Raw genomic sequence first — 20,323 nt, forward strand, 5'->3', positions numbered from 1 at the left:
ACAGAAAGCACATCCCTCATTTGCATTTGTTTGTTGGAAAGGTTACTATAAGGCCAGAATCATTCGTTTCATCTATTACCCTATGTGAAGTATTTTTGAGAATAGTACAGAAAGCAACACCCTTATTTCCGTTTAGTTCTTTGGTATGGTTACTACAAAGCCAGAATCATCGCATTTCATCTATTACCCTGTGCGATATATTTCAGAGAATAGCTGCAGAAAGTTCATCCCTCATTTGCATCTGTTTATGGTATGATTAGTACACAGACACAATCATTACATTTCATCCATTACCGGGTGTAAAGTATTTCTGAGGGAAGCAGGAGAAAGCTCTTCCCACACTTGCATCTGTTTGTTGTTATCATTAGTACACAGACACAATCATTACATTGCATCCATTACCTGTTGTGAAGTATTTCTGAGTTGAGCTACAGTAAGCACCTCTCTCAGTTGTGTTTGTTTGTTGGTTTATTTACTACCAAGCCAGAATCATCACATTTCATCTATTAACCTATGTGAAATATTTCTAAAAAAATCTACAGAAGGCTCCTCCCTCATTTGATTTTGTTTGTTAGAATGGATACTACAAAGCCAGAATCATTGCATTTCATCCATTATCCTATGTGATGTATCTCAGAGAGAAGCTGCAGAAAGCTCGTGCCTCACTTGCTCATTTTTTTGTTATGATTAGTACACAGACACAATCATTATATTTCATCCATTACCTGATGTGAAATATTTCAGAGGGAGGCTACAGAAAGCACAACCCTCATTTGGGTTTCATTTGTTGGTATGGTTACTACAAAGCCAAAATCATCGCATTGCATCTATTACCTCATCTGATGAATTTCTGAGAATAGCTACAGAAAGCTCCTCCCCCATTTGCTTTAGTTTGTTGGTATGGTTATTACAAAGCCAGAATCATCGCAATTCATCTACTACCTTATGTGATGTATTTCAGAAAGGATCTGCAGAAAGCTCCTCCCTGACTTGCATCTGTTTGTTATAATGATTAATACACACACACACACTCATTACATTACATCCATTACCTGATGTGAAGTATTTCTGCGGGAAGCTGCATAAAGCTCTTCCCTCACTTGCATCTGTTTGTTGTTGTTATCAGTACACAGACACAACCATAACATTTCATCCAGTACCTGATGTGAAGTATTTCTGAGAGAAATGTGTTTGTTTGTTGGTATGGTTCCTACAAATCCAGAATCTACTCATTTCGTCTATTACCCTATTTTAAGTATTTCTAAAAAATGCTACAGAAAGCTTAAGTGTCGTTTGCATTTAGTTTGTTGGTATGGTTACTACAAAGCCAGAATCATCGCATTTCATCTATTACCATATGTGAAGTATTTCTGAGAATAGCTACAGAAAGCTCCTCCATCTTATGTGTTTGCTTGTTGGTATGGTTACTACAAAGCCAGAATCATTGCATTTCATTTATTACCCTATGTGAAGTATTTCTAAAGAAAGAATACAGAAAGCTGAAGTGTCATTTGAGTTTAGTTTGTTCGTATGGTTACTACAAAGCCAGAATCATTGCATTTTATCTATTAACCTATGTGAGGTATTTCAGAGAGGAGCAGCACAAAGCTCCTCCCTCACTTGCTCTGTATGTTGATATGATTAGTACTAAGACACAATCATTACCTTTCATCCATTACCTGATGTGAAGTATTTCTGAGGGAAGCTACAGAAAGCTCCTCCCTCATTTGCGTTTGTTTGTTGGAATGGTTACTACAAAACCAGAATCATTGCATTTCATCTATTACCTAATGTGATGTATTTCAGAAAGAAGCTGCAGAAAGCTCCTCCCACACTTGCATCTGTTTTTTGGAATGATTAATACACAGACACAATCATTACATTTCATCCATTATCTGATGTGAAGTATTTCTGAGGGTAACTACAGAAAGATCCTCCCTCAGTTGCGTATGTTTGCTGGTATGGTTACTACAAAGCCAGAATTATCGCATTTTATCTATTAGCCCATGTGATGTATTTCAGAGAGAGACTGCAGAAATCTCCCCCCTCACTCCATCTGATTGACTCCATCAATCATTGCATTTCATCCATTACCTTATGTAATGTACTTCAAGGAGAACCTGCAGAAAGCTCCTCCCACACTTGCATCTGTTTGTTGGAATCATTAATACACAGACACAATCATCACATTTCGTCCATTACCTGATGTGAAATATTTCTGAAGGAAGCTATAGAAAGCTCCTCACTCATTTGAGTTTGTTGGTTGGTATGGTTACTACAAAGCCAGGATCATTGCATTTCATCCATTACCCTATGTGAGGTATTTCAGAGATACGCGGGAGAAAGCTCTTCCCTCACTTGCATCTGTTTATGGTATGATTAGTACACAGACACAATCATTTCTTTTCATCCATTACCGGATGTGGAATATTTCTGAGGGAAGCTGCAGAAAGCTCTTATCTCACTTACACATGTTTTTCGTTATGAATAGTACACAGACACAATCACTGCATTTCATCCATTACCTGATGTGAAGTATTTCCGAGGGGGGCTACAGAAAGCTCCTCCCTCATTTGCATTTTTTTTTGGTAAGGTTACTACAAAACCAGAAACATCGCATTTCGTCTATTACCATATGTGAAGTATTTCTAAAAAATGCTACAGAAAGCTTAAGTGTCATTTGCATTTAGTTTGTTGGTATGGTTACTACAAAGCCAGAATCATCGCATTTCATCTATTACCATGTGTGAAGTATTTCTGAGAATAGCTACAGAAAGCTCCTCCATCATATGTGTTTGCTTGTTGGTATGGTTTCTACAAAGCCAGAATCATTACATTTCATTTATTACCCTATGTGAAGTATTTCTAAATAAGCTACAGAAAGCTCAAGTGTCATTTGCGTTTAGTTTGTTGGTATGGTTACTACAAAGCCAGAATCATCGTATTTCATCTATCATCCCATGTGATGTATTTCTGAGAATAGCTACAGAAAACTCCTACCTCATTTGCGTTAGTTTGTTGATATGGTTATTACAAAGCCAGAATCGTTGCATTTCATCTATTACACTATAAGAAGTATTTCTGAGAATAGACACAAAATGCTCCTCCCTCATTTGCGTTAGTTTGTTGGGCTGGTTATTACAAAGCCAGAATCATCTGATTTCATTTTTTACCCTATGTGATGTATTTCACATTGAAGCACCAGAAAGCTCCTCAGTCATTTGCATCTGTTTGTTGGTATGATTAGTACACCGACACAATCATTACATTTCATCCATTACCTGATGTAAAATATTTCTGAAGGAAGCTATAGAAAGCTCCTCCCTCATTTGCGTTTGTTAGTTGGTACGGTTACTACAAAGCCAGAATCATTGCATTTCATCCATTACCCTATGTGATGTATTTCAGAGAAAAGCTGCTGAAAGCTCCTGCCTCACTTGCATCTGTTCATTGGTATCCTTACTACAAAACCAGAATCATTGAATTTCATTTATTACTCTTTGTGGTGTACTTCAGGGAGAAGTTGCAGAAAGCTCTTCCCTCACTTGCATGTGTTTGATGGTATTATTAGTACACATACACAAACATTAAATTTCATTTACTAGATGATGTGAAGTATTTCTCAAATATCGTCTGAAAGCAGCTCCGTAATTTGCATTTGTTTGTTGGTAAGGTTACTACAAAGCCAGAATCATCCCATTTCATTTATTACCCAATGTGATGTATTTCAGAGAGAAGTGGCAGAAAGCTCCTACTTCACTTGCATCTGTTTGTTGTATGATTAGTTCACATACACAAACATTACATTTCATTTATTACATGATGTGAAGTATTTCTGAGGGATGTTACAGAAAGCTCCTCCCTAATTTGCATATGTTTGTTGGTATGGTTACTACGAAGCCAGAATCATCGCATTTCATCTATTACCCTATGTGAAGTATTTCTGAGTATAGCTACCGAAAACTCCACGTCATTTGCATGTGTTTATTGCTATGGCTACTACAATGCCAGAATCATTGCATTTTATCTATTACCCTATGTGAGGTATTTCAGAGAGGAGCAGCAGAAAGCTCCTCCCTCACTTGCTCTGTATGTTGATATGATTTGTACTAAGACACAATCATTACATTTCGTCCATTACCTGATGTGAAGTATTTCTGAGGGAAGCTACAGAAATCTCCTCCCTCACTTCCATATGATTGTTGGTGCCATTAGTACACAGACACAATCATTACATTTCGTCCATTACTTGATGTGAAGTATTTCTGAGGGAAACTACAGAATGCTCCTCCCTCATTTGCGTTTGTTTGTTGGAATGGTTATTACGAAGTCAGAATCATTGCATTTCATCCATTACCCTATGTAATGTACTTCAGAGAGAACCTGCAGAAAGCTCCTCCCTCACTTGCATGTGTTTGTTGGAATCATTAATACACAGACACAATCATCACATTTCGTCCATTACCTGATTGAAGTATTTCTCAGGGAAGCTACAGAAAGCTCCTCACTCCTTTGCATTTGTTTGTACATATGGTTACTACAATGGCAGAATCATCGCATTTCATCTATTACCTAATGTGATGTCTTTCAGAAGGAAGCTGGAGAAAGCTCCTCCCTCACTTGCATCTGTTTTTTGGAATGATTAATACACAGACACAGTCATTACATTTCATCCATTACCTGATGTGAGGTATTTCTGAGGGAAACTGCAGAAAGATCCTCCCTCAGATGCGTTTGTTGTCTGGTATCGTTACTAGAAAGCCAGAATTATCTCATTTCATCTATTACCCCATGTGATGTATTTCAGAGAGAGACTGCAGAAATCTCCTCCCTCACTTCCATCTGATTGCTGGTACCATTAGTACACAGACACAATCATTACATTTTGTCCATTACCTGATGTGAAATATTTCTGACGGAAGCTATAGGAAGATCCTCCCTCATTTGCGTTTGTTTGTTGAAATGGTTACTATAAAGAAAGAATTATCGCATTTCATCTATCACCCTATGTGAAGTATTTCTGAGAATAGCTACAGAAAGCTACTCATTAATTTGCGTTTGATTTTGGTATGGTTACTACAAAGCCAGAATCATTGCAATTCATCTATTACCCCATGTGATGTATTTCAGAGAAAAGCTGCAGAAAGCTCATCCCTCATTTGCATCTGTTTGTTGGAATGATTAGTACACAGCCAAAATAATTACATTTCATTTATTACTTGATGTGCAGTAATTCTGAGGGAAGCTACAGAAAGCTCCCCCCTCATTTGCGTTTGTTTGTATTATGGTTACTACAAACCCAGATTCAAAGCATTTCCTCCATTACACTATGTGATGTATTTGAGAGAGAAGCTGCAGAATCCTCATTCCTCACTTGCACCTGTTTGTTGTTATGATTAGTATACAGACACAATCATAACATTTCATCCATTACCTGATGTGAAATATTTCTGAGGGAAGCTACAGAAAGCTCCACTCCCATTTGCGTTTGTTTGTTGATATGTTTAACTCAAAACCAGAATCATTGCATTTCATCTATTACCCTATGTGATGTATTTCAAATAAAAGCTGCAGAAAGCTCTTCCCTCACTTGCATCTGTTTGTTGGAATGATTAATACACAGACACAATCATCACATTTCGTCCATTACCTGATGTGAAGTATTTCTCAGGGAAGCTACAGAAAGCTTCTCACTCCTTTGCGTTTGTTTGTAGGTTTGGTTACTACAATGCCAGAATCATCGCACTTCGTCTATTACCTAATGTGATGTATTTCAGAAAGAAGCTGCAGAAAGCTCTTCCCTCACTTGCATCTGTTTGTTGGAATGATTGATACACAGACACAATCATCACATTTCGCCCATTACCTGATGTGAAGTATTTCTGAGGGAAGCTGCAGAAAGCTCTTCGCTCATTGCATTTGTTTGTTGTTCTGATCAGTACACAGACACTATCATGACATTTCATCCATTACCTGATGGGAAGCATTTCTGAGTGAGGCTACAATAAAATCCTCCCTCAGTTGCGTTTGTTGGTTGGTATGGTTACTACAAAGCCAGAATCATCGCATTTCATCTATTACCCTATGTGATATATTTCAGAGAAAAGCTGCAGAAAGCTCATCCCTCATTTGCTTCTGTTTATGGTATGATTAGTACACAGACACAATCATTGCATTTCATCCATTAACTGATGTGAAATATTTCTGAGGGAAGCTACAGAAAGCACAACCCTCATTTGCTTTTTTTTGTTGGTATGGTTACTACAAAGCCGGAATCATTGCATTTCATCTATTACCCTATGTGATGTATTTCAGGGAAAAGCTGCAGAAAGCTCATCCCTCATTTGCATCTATTTATGGTATGATGAGTACACAGACACAATAATTACATTTCATCCATTACCGGATGTGAAGTATTTCTCAGGGAAGCTGCAGAAAGCTCCTCCCACACTTGCTTCTGTTTGTTGTTACGATTAGTACACAGACACAATCATTACATTTCATCCATTACCTGATGTGAAATATTTCTCAGGGGAGCTACAGAAAGCTCCTCTCACAGTTGCGTTTGTTTTTTGGTATGGTTACTACAAATATAGTGTCATCGCATTTCATCTATTACCCTATGTGAAATATTTCTAAATAAAGCTACAGGAAGCTCAAGCGTTATTTGCGTTTGTTTGTTGGTATGGTTACTACAAAGCCAGAATCATCGCATTTCATCTATTACCCCATGAGACGTATTTCTGACAATAGCTACAGAAAGCTACTCACTCATTTTCTTTAGTTTTTTGCTATGGTTATTACAAAGTCAGAATCATCGCAATTCATCTATTACTTTATGTGATGTATTTCAGCATGGAGCTGCAGAAAGCTCCACCCTCACTTGCATCTCTTTGTTATAATGATTAATACACACACACACTCATTACATAACATACATTACCTGATGTGAAGTATTTCTGAGGGAAGCTGCAGAAAGCTCTTCCCTCAGTTGCATCTGTTTATGGTATGATTAGTACACAGACACAATCATTACTTTTCATCCATTACCGGATGTGAAGTATTTATGAGGGAAGCTGCAGAAAGCTCATCCCTCACCTACATCTGTCTCTTGTTATGATTAGTACACAGACACAATCACTTCATTTCATCCATTACCTGATGTGAAGTATTTCTGAGGGGGGCTACAGCAAGCTCCTCAATCATTTGCATTTGTTGGTTGGTATTATTACTACAAAGCCAGAATCATCGCATTTCATCTATTACCCTATGTGAAGTATTCCTGAGAGAAGCTATAGGAGGCTCAAGTGTCTTTTGCGTTTGTTTGTTTTTATGGTTACTACAAAACCAGAATCATCGCATTTCATTTATTACTCTATGTGATATATTTCATAGAGAAGTTGTGGAAAGCTCTTCCCTCACTTGCATCTGTTTGTTGGTATTATTAGTACACATACACAAACATTAAATTTCATTTACTAGATGATGTGAAGTATTTCTGAGGGATGCTACAGAAAGCTGCTCCCTAATTTGCATTTGTTAGTTGGTATGGTTACTTCAAAGCCAGAATCATTGCATTTTATCTATTACCCTAAGTGAGGTATTTCATAGAGGAGCAGCAGATAGCTCCTCCCTCACTTGCTCTGTATGTTGGTATGATTAGTACAAAGACACAATCATTACATTATGTCCATTACCTGATATGGAGTATTTCTGAGGGAAGCTACAGAAAGCTCCTCCCTCTATGGTGTGCATTTGTTGGTAAGATTACTACTAAGCCAGAATCATTGCATTTCATCTATTACCCTATTTGATGTATTTCAGAGAGAAGCTGTAGAAAGCTCATCCCTCACTTGCATCTGTTTATTGTTATGATTGGTACAAGGAGACAATCATTACACTTCATTCACTACCTAATGTGAAGAATTTCTGAGGGAAGCTACAGAAAGCTCCCCCCTCATTTGGATTTTGTTTGTTGGTATGGTTACTACAAAGCCAGAAACATCGGATTTCATCTACTACCTTATGTGAAGTATTTCTGAGACAAGCTGCAGAACGCTTCTCCCTCACTTGCATCTGTTTTTTGGTAAGATTACTATACAGACACTATGGTTACATTTCATCCGTTACCTGATGTGAAATATTTCTGTGGGATGCTACAGAAAGCTCCACCTGCACTTGTGTTTGTTTGTTGGTATGGATACTAGAAGCCCAGAATCATCGCATTTCATCTATTACCCTATGTGATGTATTTCTGAGAGAAGCTGCAGAAAGATCCTCCCTCACTTGCATCTGTTGTTGGTATGATTAGGACACAGACACAATTATTACACTTCATCCATTACCTGATGTAAAGTATTTATGAGACAAGCTACAGAAAGCTCATCCCTCATTTGCGTTTGTTTGCTGGTATGGTTACTTCAAAGCCAGAATAACCGCATTTTATCTACTACTCTATGTGAAGTTTTTGTGAGGGAAGCTGCAGATCGCTCCTCCATCACTTGTATCTGATTGTTGGTAAGATTAGTGCTCACACTCATTCAATACCTTTCATCAATTACCTAATGTGAACTATTTCTGAGGGTAGCTAGAGAAAGCTCCTCCCTCATTTGTGTTTGTTTGTTGGTATGGTTACTACAAACCCAGAATCATCCCATTTCATCTATTACCCTATGTGAAGTATCTCTGATAGAAGCTGCAGAAAGTTCCTCCCTCACTTGCATTTTTTTCATATGATTAGTATACAAACACAATCATTACATCTCATCCATAACCTGATGTGTAGTATTTCTGAGGGAAGCTACAGCAAACTCATCCCCCATTTGAGTTTGTTTGTTGGTATGGTTACTACAAAGCCAGGATAATCGCATTTCATCTGTTACCTTAAGTGAAGTATTTCTGAGAGAAGTTGTTGGAAGATCCTCCCTAACTTGCATCTCTTTTTTGGTTTGATTGTTACACAGAAAAGATCATTACACTTCATCCATTAACTGATGTGAGGTATTTATTATAGAAGCCACTGAAAGCCTCTCCCTGATTTTAATTACTTTGTTGGTATGTTTATTACAAAGCCAAAATCATCGGATTTCATTTTTTACCCTATGTGGTGTATTTCAGATAGAAGCTACAGAAAGCTCCTCCCTCACTTCCATCTGTTTGTTGGTATGATTAGTAGACGGTGACAATCATTATATTTAATCCATCACCTGATGTGAAGGATTTCTGAGGGAAGCTGCTGAAAGCTGCTCCCTCACTTGCGTCTCTTTGTTGGTATGGTTAGTACAAAGCCAGAATATTATCATTACATCCATTACCCTATGGATGTGTTTCAGAGAGAAGCTGCAGAAAGCTCCTCCCACACTTGCATCTGTTTGTTGCTATGATTAGTACACAGACACAATCATTTCATTTCATCCATTACTTGATGTGAAGTTTTTGTGGGAGAAGCCACAGAAAGCTCCTCCCTCACTTGCGTCTCTTTGTTGGTATGGTTAGTACAAAGCCAGAATAATCGCATTTCTTCTATTACCCTATTTGAAGTATTTCTGAGAGATGTTGCAGAAAGCTCCTCCCTCACTTGTATCTGTTTGTTGGTATGATTAGTACACAGACCCAATCATGACATTTCAGCATTTACCTGATGTGAAGTATTTATGAGGGGAGCCACAGAAGGCTCCTCCCTCATTTGCGTCTAATTGTTGGTATGATTACTACACAGACAGAATCATCACGTTTCATGCATTACCCTATGTGAAATATTTCTGAGAGAAGCTACAGAAAGTTCCTCCCTCCTTTGCATGTCTTTGTTGGTATGGTTACTATGAAGCCAGAAACATCGCACTTCACCCTTTACCCTATATGCAGTATTTCTGAGAGAAGCTGAAGAAAGCTTTTCACTCATTTGCTTCTCTTTGTTGGTATGGTTACTACAAAGCCAGAATCATCGCGTTTCCTCCATTACCCTATGTGAAGTATTTCTGAGAGATGTTGCAGTAAGCTCCTCCCTCATAGGCATATCTTTGTTGGTAAGGTTATTACGAACTCGGAATCATCGCATTTCGTCCATTACACTGTTGTTGTTGTGGTTGTTGTTGTGGTCTTCCGTCCTGAGACTGGTTTGATGCACCTCTCCCTGCTACTCTATCATGTGCAAGATTCTTCATCTCCCAGTACCTACTGCAACCTAGATCCTTCTGAGTCTGCTTGGTGTATTCATCTCTTGGCCTCCCTCTACGATTCTTACCCTCCACACTGGCCTCCAATACTAAATTGGCGATCTCTTGATGCCTCAGAACATGTCCTACCAACCGATTCCTTCTTCTGGTCAAGTTGTGCCAGTCACCAACTTTCTCTTCCGAATGCGAAAATATTTTGTTGAGCCCAACCTACATATGTAGGAATGATCATCAAAATAAAATAAGAGAAATCAGAGCTCGAACAGAAAGGTTTAGGTGTTAATTTCTCCCGCTCGCTGTTCGGGAGTGGAATAGTAGAGAGATAGTATGATTGTGGTTCGATGAACCCTCTGCCAAGCACTTAAATGTGAATTGCAGAGTAGTCATGTAGACGTAGATGTAGATGTAGGAGGCATTGATTGTAAATTGCCACTAGCATACTTCATATACGACCAGAATATCTTGGATTTGTTTGCCAGGTTTCGAGACAAAGTTTCGTCGTGGAAACTGTTATAGGCATCTCGCATTGAACTCTGGCTATCCTTTAGAGAAGCCCGGAATTTAGCGCAATCTTAGGGATTTTGCGTCTGTTTAAATTTGGCATGTTTGTTTCGTTGTTTCTGCAACAGTGTTCTAACCCGTTTTGTGTACCACGGAGGATCAGCTCCGCCGTTTCTTAGTTTATTTCGTATAAATCTCTCAATTGCTGCCGATACTATTTTTTGAATGCAAACGACTTCTGGTCTACACTTATATTATTAATTTGGAATGAGTCTCTCAGGAAGGCGTCAAGTGAATTTTTATCAGCATTTTTGAATAGGTATACTTTTTGTTTGTTTTTCGAGGATTTCGGGATTACAATATACAGTCTCACTACGACAACCCTGTGTTCACTAATCCCTATAACGGTTTTGATGCTCGTTATTAACTCAGGATTATTTGTCATTTGCACTTTCTTTAGTTTCAGTAAAAACCTAAATTTGGGAAATTTGTGGTAAGCTCCTATGGGACCAAACAGCTGAGACCATCGGTCCCTAACTTAAACTGACTTACATTACGGACAAAACACACACCCGTGGCCCGAGGAAGGACTCGAACCTCCGAGGGGAGCCGTGCGAACCGTGGCAAGGCGCCCAAGACAAATCGGCTACCGCGTGCGGCTCTCTCTACCTGCATTATTCCGTGAAATATTGACTTTTGAAATAATACGGACTTTAGCATATCCCTGCACAATATCAACAGCAAGGCTTCCAAGACACTTCCCTGGGGCACAATCTAAGTTACATTGATATTTAATGATGACTCTTCATCCAAGATTACAAGCTACATTCTCCTTATCAAATATCCTCAACTGACGCAAATTTTCATTGATACCTCATAGTGCCTTACTTTTGATAATAGTATAGCCGTGGTACTGAATCAAATACTTTTCGAAAATCGAAAAATACTGCATTTATCTGCCTTCGTCCATTACTTTTAGCAGTCATCTGATAAAATAGCGAGTTGGGTTTCACGTGATCATTGTTTTCGGAAATCATACAGGTTGCCATGGGGAGGTCATTCTGTCAGAGATACCTCGTTATTTTTTAATTTAGAATATATTCGAAGATTCTATAACAAATCGATATCAAGGATACCGGGTACGATCTGTGATTTCTTCCAACTACAGGGCAGGGCTTTTGTTCGTGCGATGGGCAATGGATTATAGTTAACAGAACTGCTAACGCAGCTGCAAATACAATGCACCGTGTTAAGGGATCGGTCGAGCCATGGAGCTTCATTCAATTTGAGAGATTTCAGCTGTTCTCAATGTTCGATGATCTATTGGAATTTGCCGGACGCAATGGCCGAATGGTTCTAGGCGCTTCAGTCCGGGAATGGGCTGCTGCTACGGTCGCAGGTCCGAATCCTGCCTCGGGCATGGATGTGTGTGATGTCCTCAGGTTAGTTAGGCTTATGTAGTTCCAGGTCTAGGGGACTGATGACTTCAGATGTTAAGTCCTATAGGGCTCAGAGCAATTTGAACCATCTGTTGAAACTGATTAAAGGTAAACACATTATATGAGCAGAAGCGTTCTCTTCAGCAAATGCTTTGCAAAAAACAGATGACAGTCCTTTATGAACAGCAATCTGTTGTAGACTAATTATTATTGGTTTTCCCATATTAAGGATACTGCAAATAATTAAACAGTATTTTCACCATATTTATAACGCATCTTCTTAGTCATTCTGGGAGTATGGATATACGTTATAACACACATAAAAACTATAGGCCATGAAAGAATAATGCGAATGAGACGAAAATCCGTCGATGTGTAGTACATGTACAGAACAATGTGGATGATTTATCCAACACAAAGTGCTTCAGAAATCGAGCAAGTAAGTAACGCGTTGATCCACATCTGGTGCTTATTCAGGTATTTATTCGATTCGGCATTATTAAGTACAGTTATTGGATGTTCTCCTGAGGTATATCGTGCCAAAATTCTGTCGAACTGACGCGTTAGATCGGCGAAATCTCGACGAAAGATCCATACCCAAAGACTGGAAAGTTGCACAGGTCACACCAATATTCAAGAAAGGTAGTAGGATAACATTATGAATTACCTCGAAGAAAACGACCTATTGACACACAGTGAACATGGATTTAGTGAAGATCGTTCTTATGTAACATGTGAAGTGTTGACTGCTATTGACAAGTGATTTCAGATCGATTCCGTATTTCTGGATATCCAGAAGGCTTTTGACACTGTACCACATGAGCGGCTTTTAGTGAAATTGCGTGCTTTGGAATATCGTCTCAGTTTTGTGACTGGATTTGTGATTTGCTGTCAGGGAAGTCACAGTTCGTAGCAATCGACGGAAAGCCATCGAGTAAAACAGAAGTGACTTCTGGCGTTCCAAAGGTAGTGTTATAGGCCCTTTTCTATTCCTTATATTTATAAACGATTTTGAAGACAATCTGAGTAGCTGTCATAGATTGTTTGCAGATGACGCTGTCGTTTATCGACTAGTAAAGTCGTGAGAACAGCAAAACAAATTACAACACGATTTAGAAAATATGTATACTGCGAAAATTGTCAATTGACCCTAAATAACGAAAAGCGTGAGGTCATCCATTTGAGTGCTAAAAGGAATCAGTTAAACTTCGGTTACACGATAAATCAGTCAAATATGAAGGCCGTAGATTCAACTAAATGCCTAGGAATTACAATTACGAACAACCAAAAATTGGAAGGAACACAAAGAAAATGTTGTGGGGACGGCTAACCAAAGACTCCGTTTTATTGGTAGGACACATAGAAAATGTAACAGATCTACTAACGAGACTGACTACATTACGTTTGTCCGTCCTCTTTTAGAATACTGCTGCGTGGTGTGGGTTCCTTACCAGATACGACTGACTGAGTACATCGAAAAAGTTCAAAGAAGGGCAGCACGTATTGTATTATCGCGAAATATGGGAGAGAGTGCCACAGAAATGATACAGGATTTGGGCTGGACATCATTAAAAGAAAGCCGTTTTTCGTTCCGACGGAATCTTGTCATGAAATTCACCAACCTTCCCCTCCGAATGCGAAAATATATTGTTGACACTGACTACACAGGGAGAAACGATCACCATGATAAGGGAAAGCAGAGCTCGTACGAAAAGATAAGGGTGTTCGTTGTTTCCGCGAGGTTTATGAGTTTCGAATAATAGAGGATTGTGAAGGTGGTTCTATGATCCCTCTGCCAGGCACTTCAATGTAATTTGCAGAGTATCCATGCAGATGAGGTGCTGCCCATAATGCTCCGAACGTTCTCAGTTGGAGAGAGACCAGGCGATCTTGCCGGCCGAGGTATGGTTTGGCAAGGACGAAGACAAGCAGTAGAAACTCTCGCCGTGTGCTGACAGGCATTGTCTTTCTGAAGTGTCAGACCAGAATGGCTTCTCATGAAGAACAAAAAAAAAAAAAAAAAAAAAAAAAAAAAAAAAAAACAGCACGTGCAATGTCTTGGACTGTTGTGCTGTAAGGGTGTCGTGGCTGACAACCAAAGAGGCCTTACTGTGAAAAGTAATGGCACCCCGGAGCATGACTCCTATTTGTCGGGTCGTATGGTGGTATACCACCACTGTCCATGAGGTTTCCACAAACGCTTTCGGCCTGGAATCTCATTGGCTGGGGTAGAGCTGTCTTCATTCTTGAGTCCCGCTTCGAACTGAGCGAAAGTGTGTCTGGAGGCGCCCTGGACAGCAGTGGGATACCTACTTGACTCTTCCAAATTGGCCTGTAGAGTGTAACGTGGTTACCGGTTCCAGTGTCTGCTTAGAATCGACGTTTAACGTGATCCGGTAACAAGATTTTGAGGTAATACTATTTTGTTCCCATCGGGATGCTTACTATCGCTGAGCACCCATGCCGCTCACCATTGGAATGCTTGATTTCGTTGAGTATCCATGACAGGTGAGCCTGTCATTATCACCTTGTGGGCATTTTAACTTATTAGAGTGGTTGTGGTTTGTGTTCCGCGTAGCGGCCAGCGGGAGATTTACAGCGGTTGGGCGGAAACGCACATCTAAATCAGTCACCCTGTTGGAGGAGTTCGAGGGAGGCGACCGAAGTGAAGCATTCAGCTTCAAATGGTTCAAATGGCTCTGAGCACTATGGGACTTAACATCTGAGGTCATCAGTGCCCTACAACTCAGAACTCAGGATTGGAACCTGCGACAGTAGCGATCGCGCGGTTCCAGATTGAAGCGCCTAGAACCGCTCGGCCACAACGCAGGCGATGCATTCACGTGGATTCTGAGAGAACTAAGTGTTCTACATCCCACAGTACACTGAGGTATCTGCCAACCACAATCACTCACCTCTGGCCACCACAGTACTGATGAAACACGTTGAAGACTCTATCACCACTAAATTGCATCATAAGTGATACAATCACAGCCACCCCGTAGGAAACAGAAAACTACGTTACCATACAAGTAGCTTATTTGCTAGAAATGTCTTTTATTTGCCCCGTACACATTTACAACACACTCAGGCAATGTCTGAAGATCAGTATGTACCTTTTGAACAGGAAGGTTTTCATTTACATCGTAAATTCTTTGTGTCTTAAATGCAAAAACAGGCACAGTGGATATTCGTCGATTACAGCGCCATCTACCGCGATTGGGAAACAAGAAACAATGGTTTGGGTAGGCCGTAGGAATGTTTCTTTTTTCTTTTCTTTTCTTTTCTTTTCTTTTCTTTTCTTTTCTTTTCTTTCTTTTACTTACACACTTTCCTGCATGACGGACTGCCATCGACTCCTTGTTATGTTCGTAGCTATCGCTTGGTCTCACGCTGTTAGTAAGATAGTAAGGGACTTCTGTCTTGGTGCGTGACAGTGGATAAGTGTGGCGAACAGAAATTCGCGAAATACTGAGCAACAAATACTCTTAGGAAGAGCTACATACTCTGTGATTTACGAACTTTACCGTACATATGAAAATGCGTTTATTGTTTCATTTGACAGACGCCATACGATGCTTGCCCAGTTTCATTATTCAAACTTTAATAAATATATCAGTTTTTAATGTTCCAGTGCGTTTTCGTTAATTACAGTTTGCCGACAATCAACAGAGTCACAAAGAAAAAAAATCCAGATATACTACGAGGTAAAACCACTCGTAACAAACAAATGAGTAACCGAACGATTCTCTACAGTGATCTCGCATAAGCATTTCGCTTTTTCTTCATATGTATAATGCTTTTCACGATTTTGCGCGTTTCCGTCAGTAACTGCAAATATAGTCTGTAAGAAAATATTATGAAAACAATATATTACATATATGCAATGAAAAGTAATGCCTAATGACATAAGGCAGCTTCCTCGCATTTCGAGCTTCATTTAAATAGCATTATTTTAAGAGAGTATTACTGCTGTTAAATATGTCGCGTAACGCAACGTTAATGCCAGTATGGATGCAACAGGGAGAGGATTGTATAAGCGAGTATATTAAGTAATGCGGTAAAGTTCAAAGGTAATAGAGAATATAGCCTTTTCTGAGAGAACTAAGTGTTCTACATCCCACAGTACACTGAGGTATCTGCCAACCACAATCACTCACCTCAGGCCACCACAGTACTGATGAAACACGTTGAAGACTCTATCACCACTAAATTGCATCATAAGTGATATAATCAAAACACTTTTACATATATGGCAATGCTCCTAAGTCATATACACTGAAGAGCCAAAGAAACTGGGACACCTCCCTAACATCGTGTAAAGCCCCCGTGAGTACACGGAAGTACCGCAACTCGACGTGGCATGGCTCGACTAATGTCTGAGGTTAGAATTACATTAACACCTTCAGCTGCTGATGGGCTTTGATATATATAAACGAGCACAGGTGAAAATGTGTGCCCCGACCGGGACTCGAACCCGGGATCTCCTGCTTACATGAAGGACGCTCTATCCCGGTCGGGCACACATTTCCACCAGTCCCCGTTGCTATACGTCAACGCCCGTCAGCAGCTCAAGGTATTAATACAATCGTAATTTCGTTCTAGACGGCCTCAGGTCAGCAATTGTGTCCGTTCTTTTGGACGAGAGTCGTCCGACCATGCAACATATTTCCAGTCACCAATAGTCCAATATCGGTGTTGAAGGGCCTAGTGCAGGCGTAAAGCTTTGTGTCGTGCAGTTATCAAGGATACACGAGTGGGCTTTCAGCTCCGAAAGCCCATATCGATGATGTTTCGTTAAATGATTCGGACGCAGCGATGTGGGACACTTGATATTTTACCGGATTCCTGATATTCACGGTTCACTACACATACATCCTCACTTCGTCGCTACTTTGGAGATGCTGTGTCCCATAGCTCGTGCGCCTACTATAACATCACGTTCAAACTCACTTAAATCTTGATAACCTGTCATTGTAGCAGTAGTAATGGATCTAACAACTGAGCGTGTCACCTGTTCTCTTATATTACCGTTGCCGACCGCAGCGCCGTATTCAGCCTGTATTTGAATACGCATGCCTATACCAGTCTGTTTGGCGCCTCAGTGCATATTATTTAGTATTACCGAAGAGTATTTATTGCTCCATATTTCGCGGATTTTGCCTACTTCACTCAGCCACTACCACGTACCGCGACCAAACTAACATGGTAACTGCATTCATAATATCCTTAATGAGATATACGTCTGTGTGCATCTCATATCTAGACCGCTACGCATGGGTGTTCTCATGCCACACATTCTGACTCGGGCAACGATCTGGATGAGAAAAACTGGCGATACCTGCAAGAAAATGACCCAGGTTCCGAGCCAGAACCACAATTCCACAACGAGGCAGCTTTCATCGCATAACCTGGTGGCTGGGATTTGTTGCAGCTGCGGTGTTCATTCCTTCGTATGGGCCATTACTGTGGAGTAACACTTGTAAGCAGCAACAATCTGATGTAATGAAAGTTTACTTTATTACTGGCGCTTCCTGGCAGATTAAAACTGTGTGCCGGACCGAGACTCGAACTCGTGATATTTGCCTCACGGCGTTCTCTGCCGTCTGAGCTACCCAAGCACGACTCACGACCCGTCCTCACAGCTTCAATTGTACCTTCCTAAATTCACCGAAGCTCTTCTGCGAGCGTTGCAGAACTGGCTCTCCTGGAAGAAAGGATTTTGTAGAGACATGGCTTAGCCACAGCCTGGTGGATATTTCCAGATTGATATTGGGTACTTTATTACTGTTTAATTAAACAGCTTCATTAAACAACGAAAAAGTAACTCACATTATATGAGCTGAATCACTAAGATTAAACTGCGTAATAACAGCAGCGCCGTCATTCACTAATGAACATGAAAAATATCAGTTCTGCAGAAGTATGTAAAGATTCTTACGAAAATTCCAATAGAGTTGCAGATTCTCAAGATAAGAAGGCTACACACAGCCCGCTACACTGGCCATACTAATGTAAAAGTTGATTCCTTATTTCCCTCGCAAAGTCCAAAACATCCCCACCACGCCTGAGGTTTTGCGGACCTCCTACCACGCCGTGCGTCAGCGCCGGCACGGAGACCTGTCTCTGAACTAACAGAGCGCTCCATTAATTCGGGCTGAAACACGCCACCACTCTCCAGGACAGGTGCAAGACCCACCCGTGGCTGGCGATAAGTCGCACGGAGACGTGGTGTGGATGTTTTACCAAATAGGCGCGCCTCCACTGACGGAACAGTTTCTGTCAACCTGCAGACTACAGGGCCCCTCATCATACAAGATACTTCCAGTCAGCGTTTGGTGTTAGGAAGCCTTCCAAATTTCGTATATACTCTACACTCGACACTCAAAATTATGTTTGAGAACATTTTTCATATTATCCCCACTATTTGTAGTTAAAGAAAGAAAATGATTACAGTGCTTCAAAAAGTAATATTTGCAGTAAACTGAAAAACGTATTGATTTAATTTTACATATTTTAAAAGAAGAAATGTTGAATTTTCTCGCGCGGAGTACGAGAGACTGGCGCGGCTATATGCGCACTGTTTTGACAGACAGGTGGAGCTGAGCTAGATAGGAGCTGGCGTGTATAGCTGGCTGTCTAACGAGCAGGCGATAACCGTGATACTGGCGGAATGTGTGCGCCACTTAGAAAGCGAGTGTCGTAATGACTGCAAGTCTAGTATACAGGCACGTTAATGCAAGTGCTTTTTCCAAGGGAGGGTGGTCTTCCCTGGCCCTCGCGACGTGTGACGGTGCCTCACGCCGCAAATTCTGAGATCGCAAGCTGTTAGGATGGTGCATAAGATCGCAGCGTTTTCTTCTGTATATTAATATTGTTATAGGTTTTGGATTTTACAAGGAGTGTTATACGTCATTGGTCCCTTACCTGCATTTGTCGTAGATCCCTCGCCCAGCGCGAAGTTCCAAGCGACTGGAAAAAAAGCGCAGATGACTCCAGTATATAGAGAGGTAAGGAAACGGACCCGTAAAATTAGAGACCAATATCCCAAACTTCTGATTGCTGCAGACTCCCTGTACACATTCTCAGTTCGATTATAATAGACTTACGTGAGGCTAAGCAACATACGTCGACGAATCAACATGGCTTTAGGAAGCATCGTAAGTGCGAAACTCAGCTTGCCCTTTCCTCACGTGACATACTGAGAACTATGTACGAAGGGCAACAGGCAGATTCCATATTTCTAGATTTCCGGAAAGAATTTGACATCGTGCCCCATTGCAGATTGTTAAAGAAACTACGAGCATATCGTATAAGTTCACAGATATGTGAATGGCTCGAAAACTTCTTGAAAAATAGTACGCAGTATGTTGTCCTCGATGGTGAGGGTTCATCAGAGACAACGAAATGTGATAGAACGGCTGTTGTTCTTTATACAGGGCGAGGCCATCTAAATGTTCAATACATTAGCTCCGAGGAACAAATGGCAGTTTACTGAAATGTCCAGTCCTAGTTGCTTCTGGTAAAATATGTCAAAAGCTGGGGATAGTGAATTTTACGGGTAATTAAGGAAAGTATTAAATTGATGGGGGTGTTGAAGTAATGACAATTTAATAATTATACTTTGCTAACTTCCAGCATTCTGAAAGGCATTGTAGTGTCTCGAGAATTTCGGGGTAAATTCTAGAGACCCTCGTATTTCCACCGTCTTGAACACGGGTTATTTTAGAGACGAGTGTGGTATAGTAGAATGTATCTACTGCACCACAATTATGTGTGTGCAGGACGGACATGTATGGGACGGATGATAGGCGCGTGCAGGTAGTCGCCGATCCTGGCTAACAAGGGGAAGGCCTCAGACACGGCCAACCGATTCAGCTCAAATTTGGCAGGTTGCTTGTGTAGAACCTAAAATGAAATACTCCAAGATCTTTTGGGTCAACACCCCCGCGATTTTGAGAAAATCAACCCTAAAGGTTTTGACGAGCAACGGACTCAGAATTAGAGCGATCGATAGGTAATTGTAAATAGAGCATTTTTCATCATCAGGTATGGGGTCCGCAAACGCAAACTTTTCCAAAAATTGAGGAAAGAAACTTTTACAATTGTCGCTCCTGTACCCACTTGGTAAACGCTTTTCGCCGACAGCGGCGATAGCGGAACAGCTAAGGTAACTAACTGGCTGGGAATCGGAGAACCCTAGCGGAT

Source organism: Schistocerca gregaria, unplaced genomic scaffold, assembly GCF_023897955.1.
Source record: "Schistocerca gregaria isolate iqSchGreg1 unplaced genomic scaffold, iqSchGreg1.2 ptg000393l, whole genome shotgun sequence".
NCBI lineage: Eukaryota > Metazoa > Arthropoda > Insecta > Orthoptera > Acrididae > Schistocerca > Schistocerca gregaria.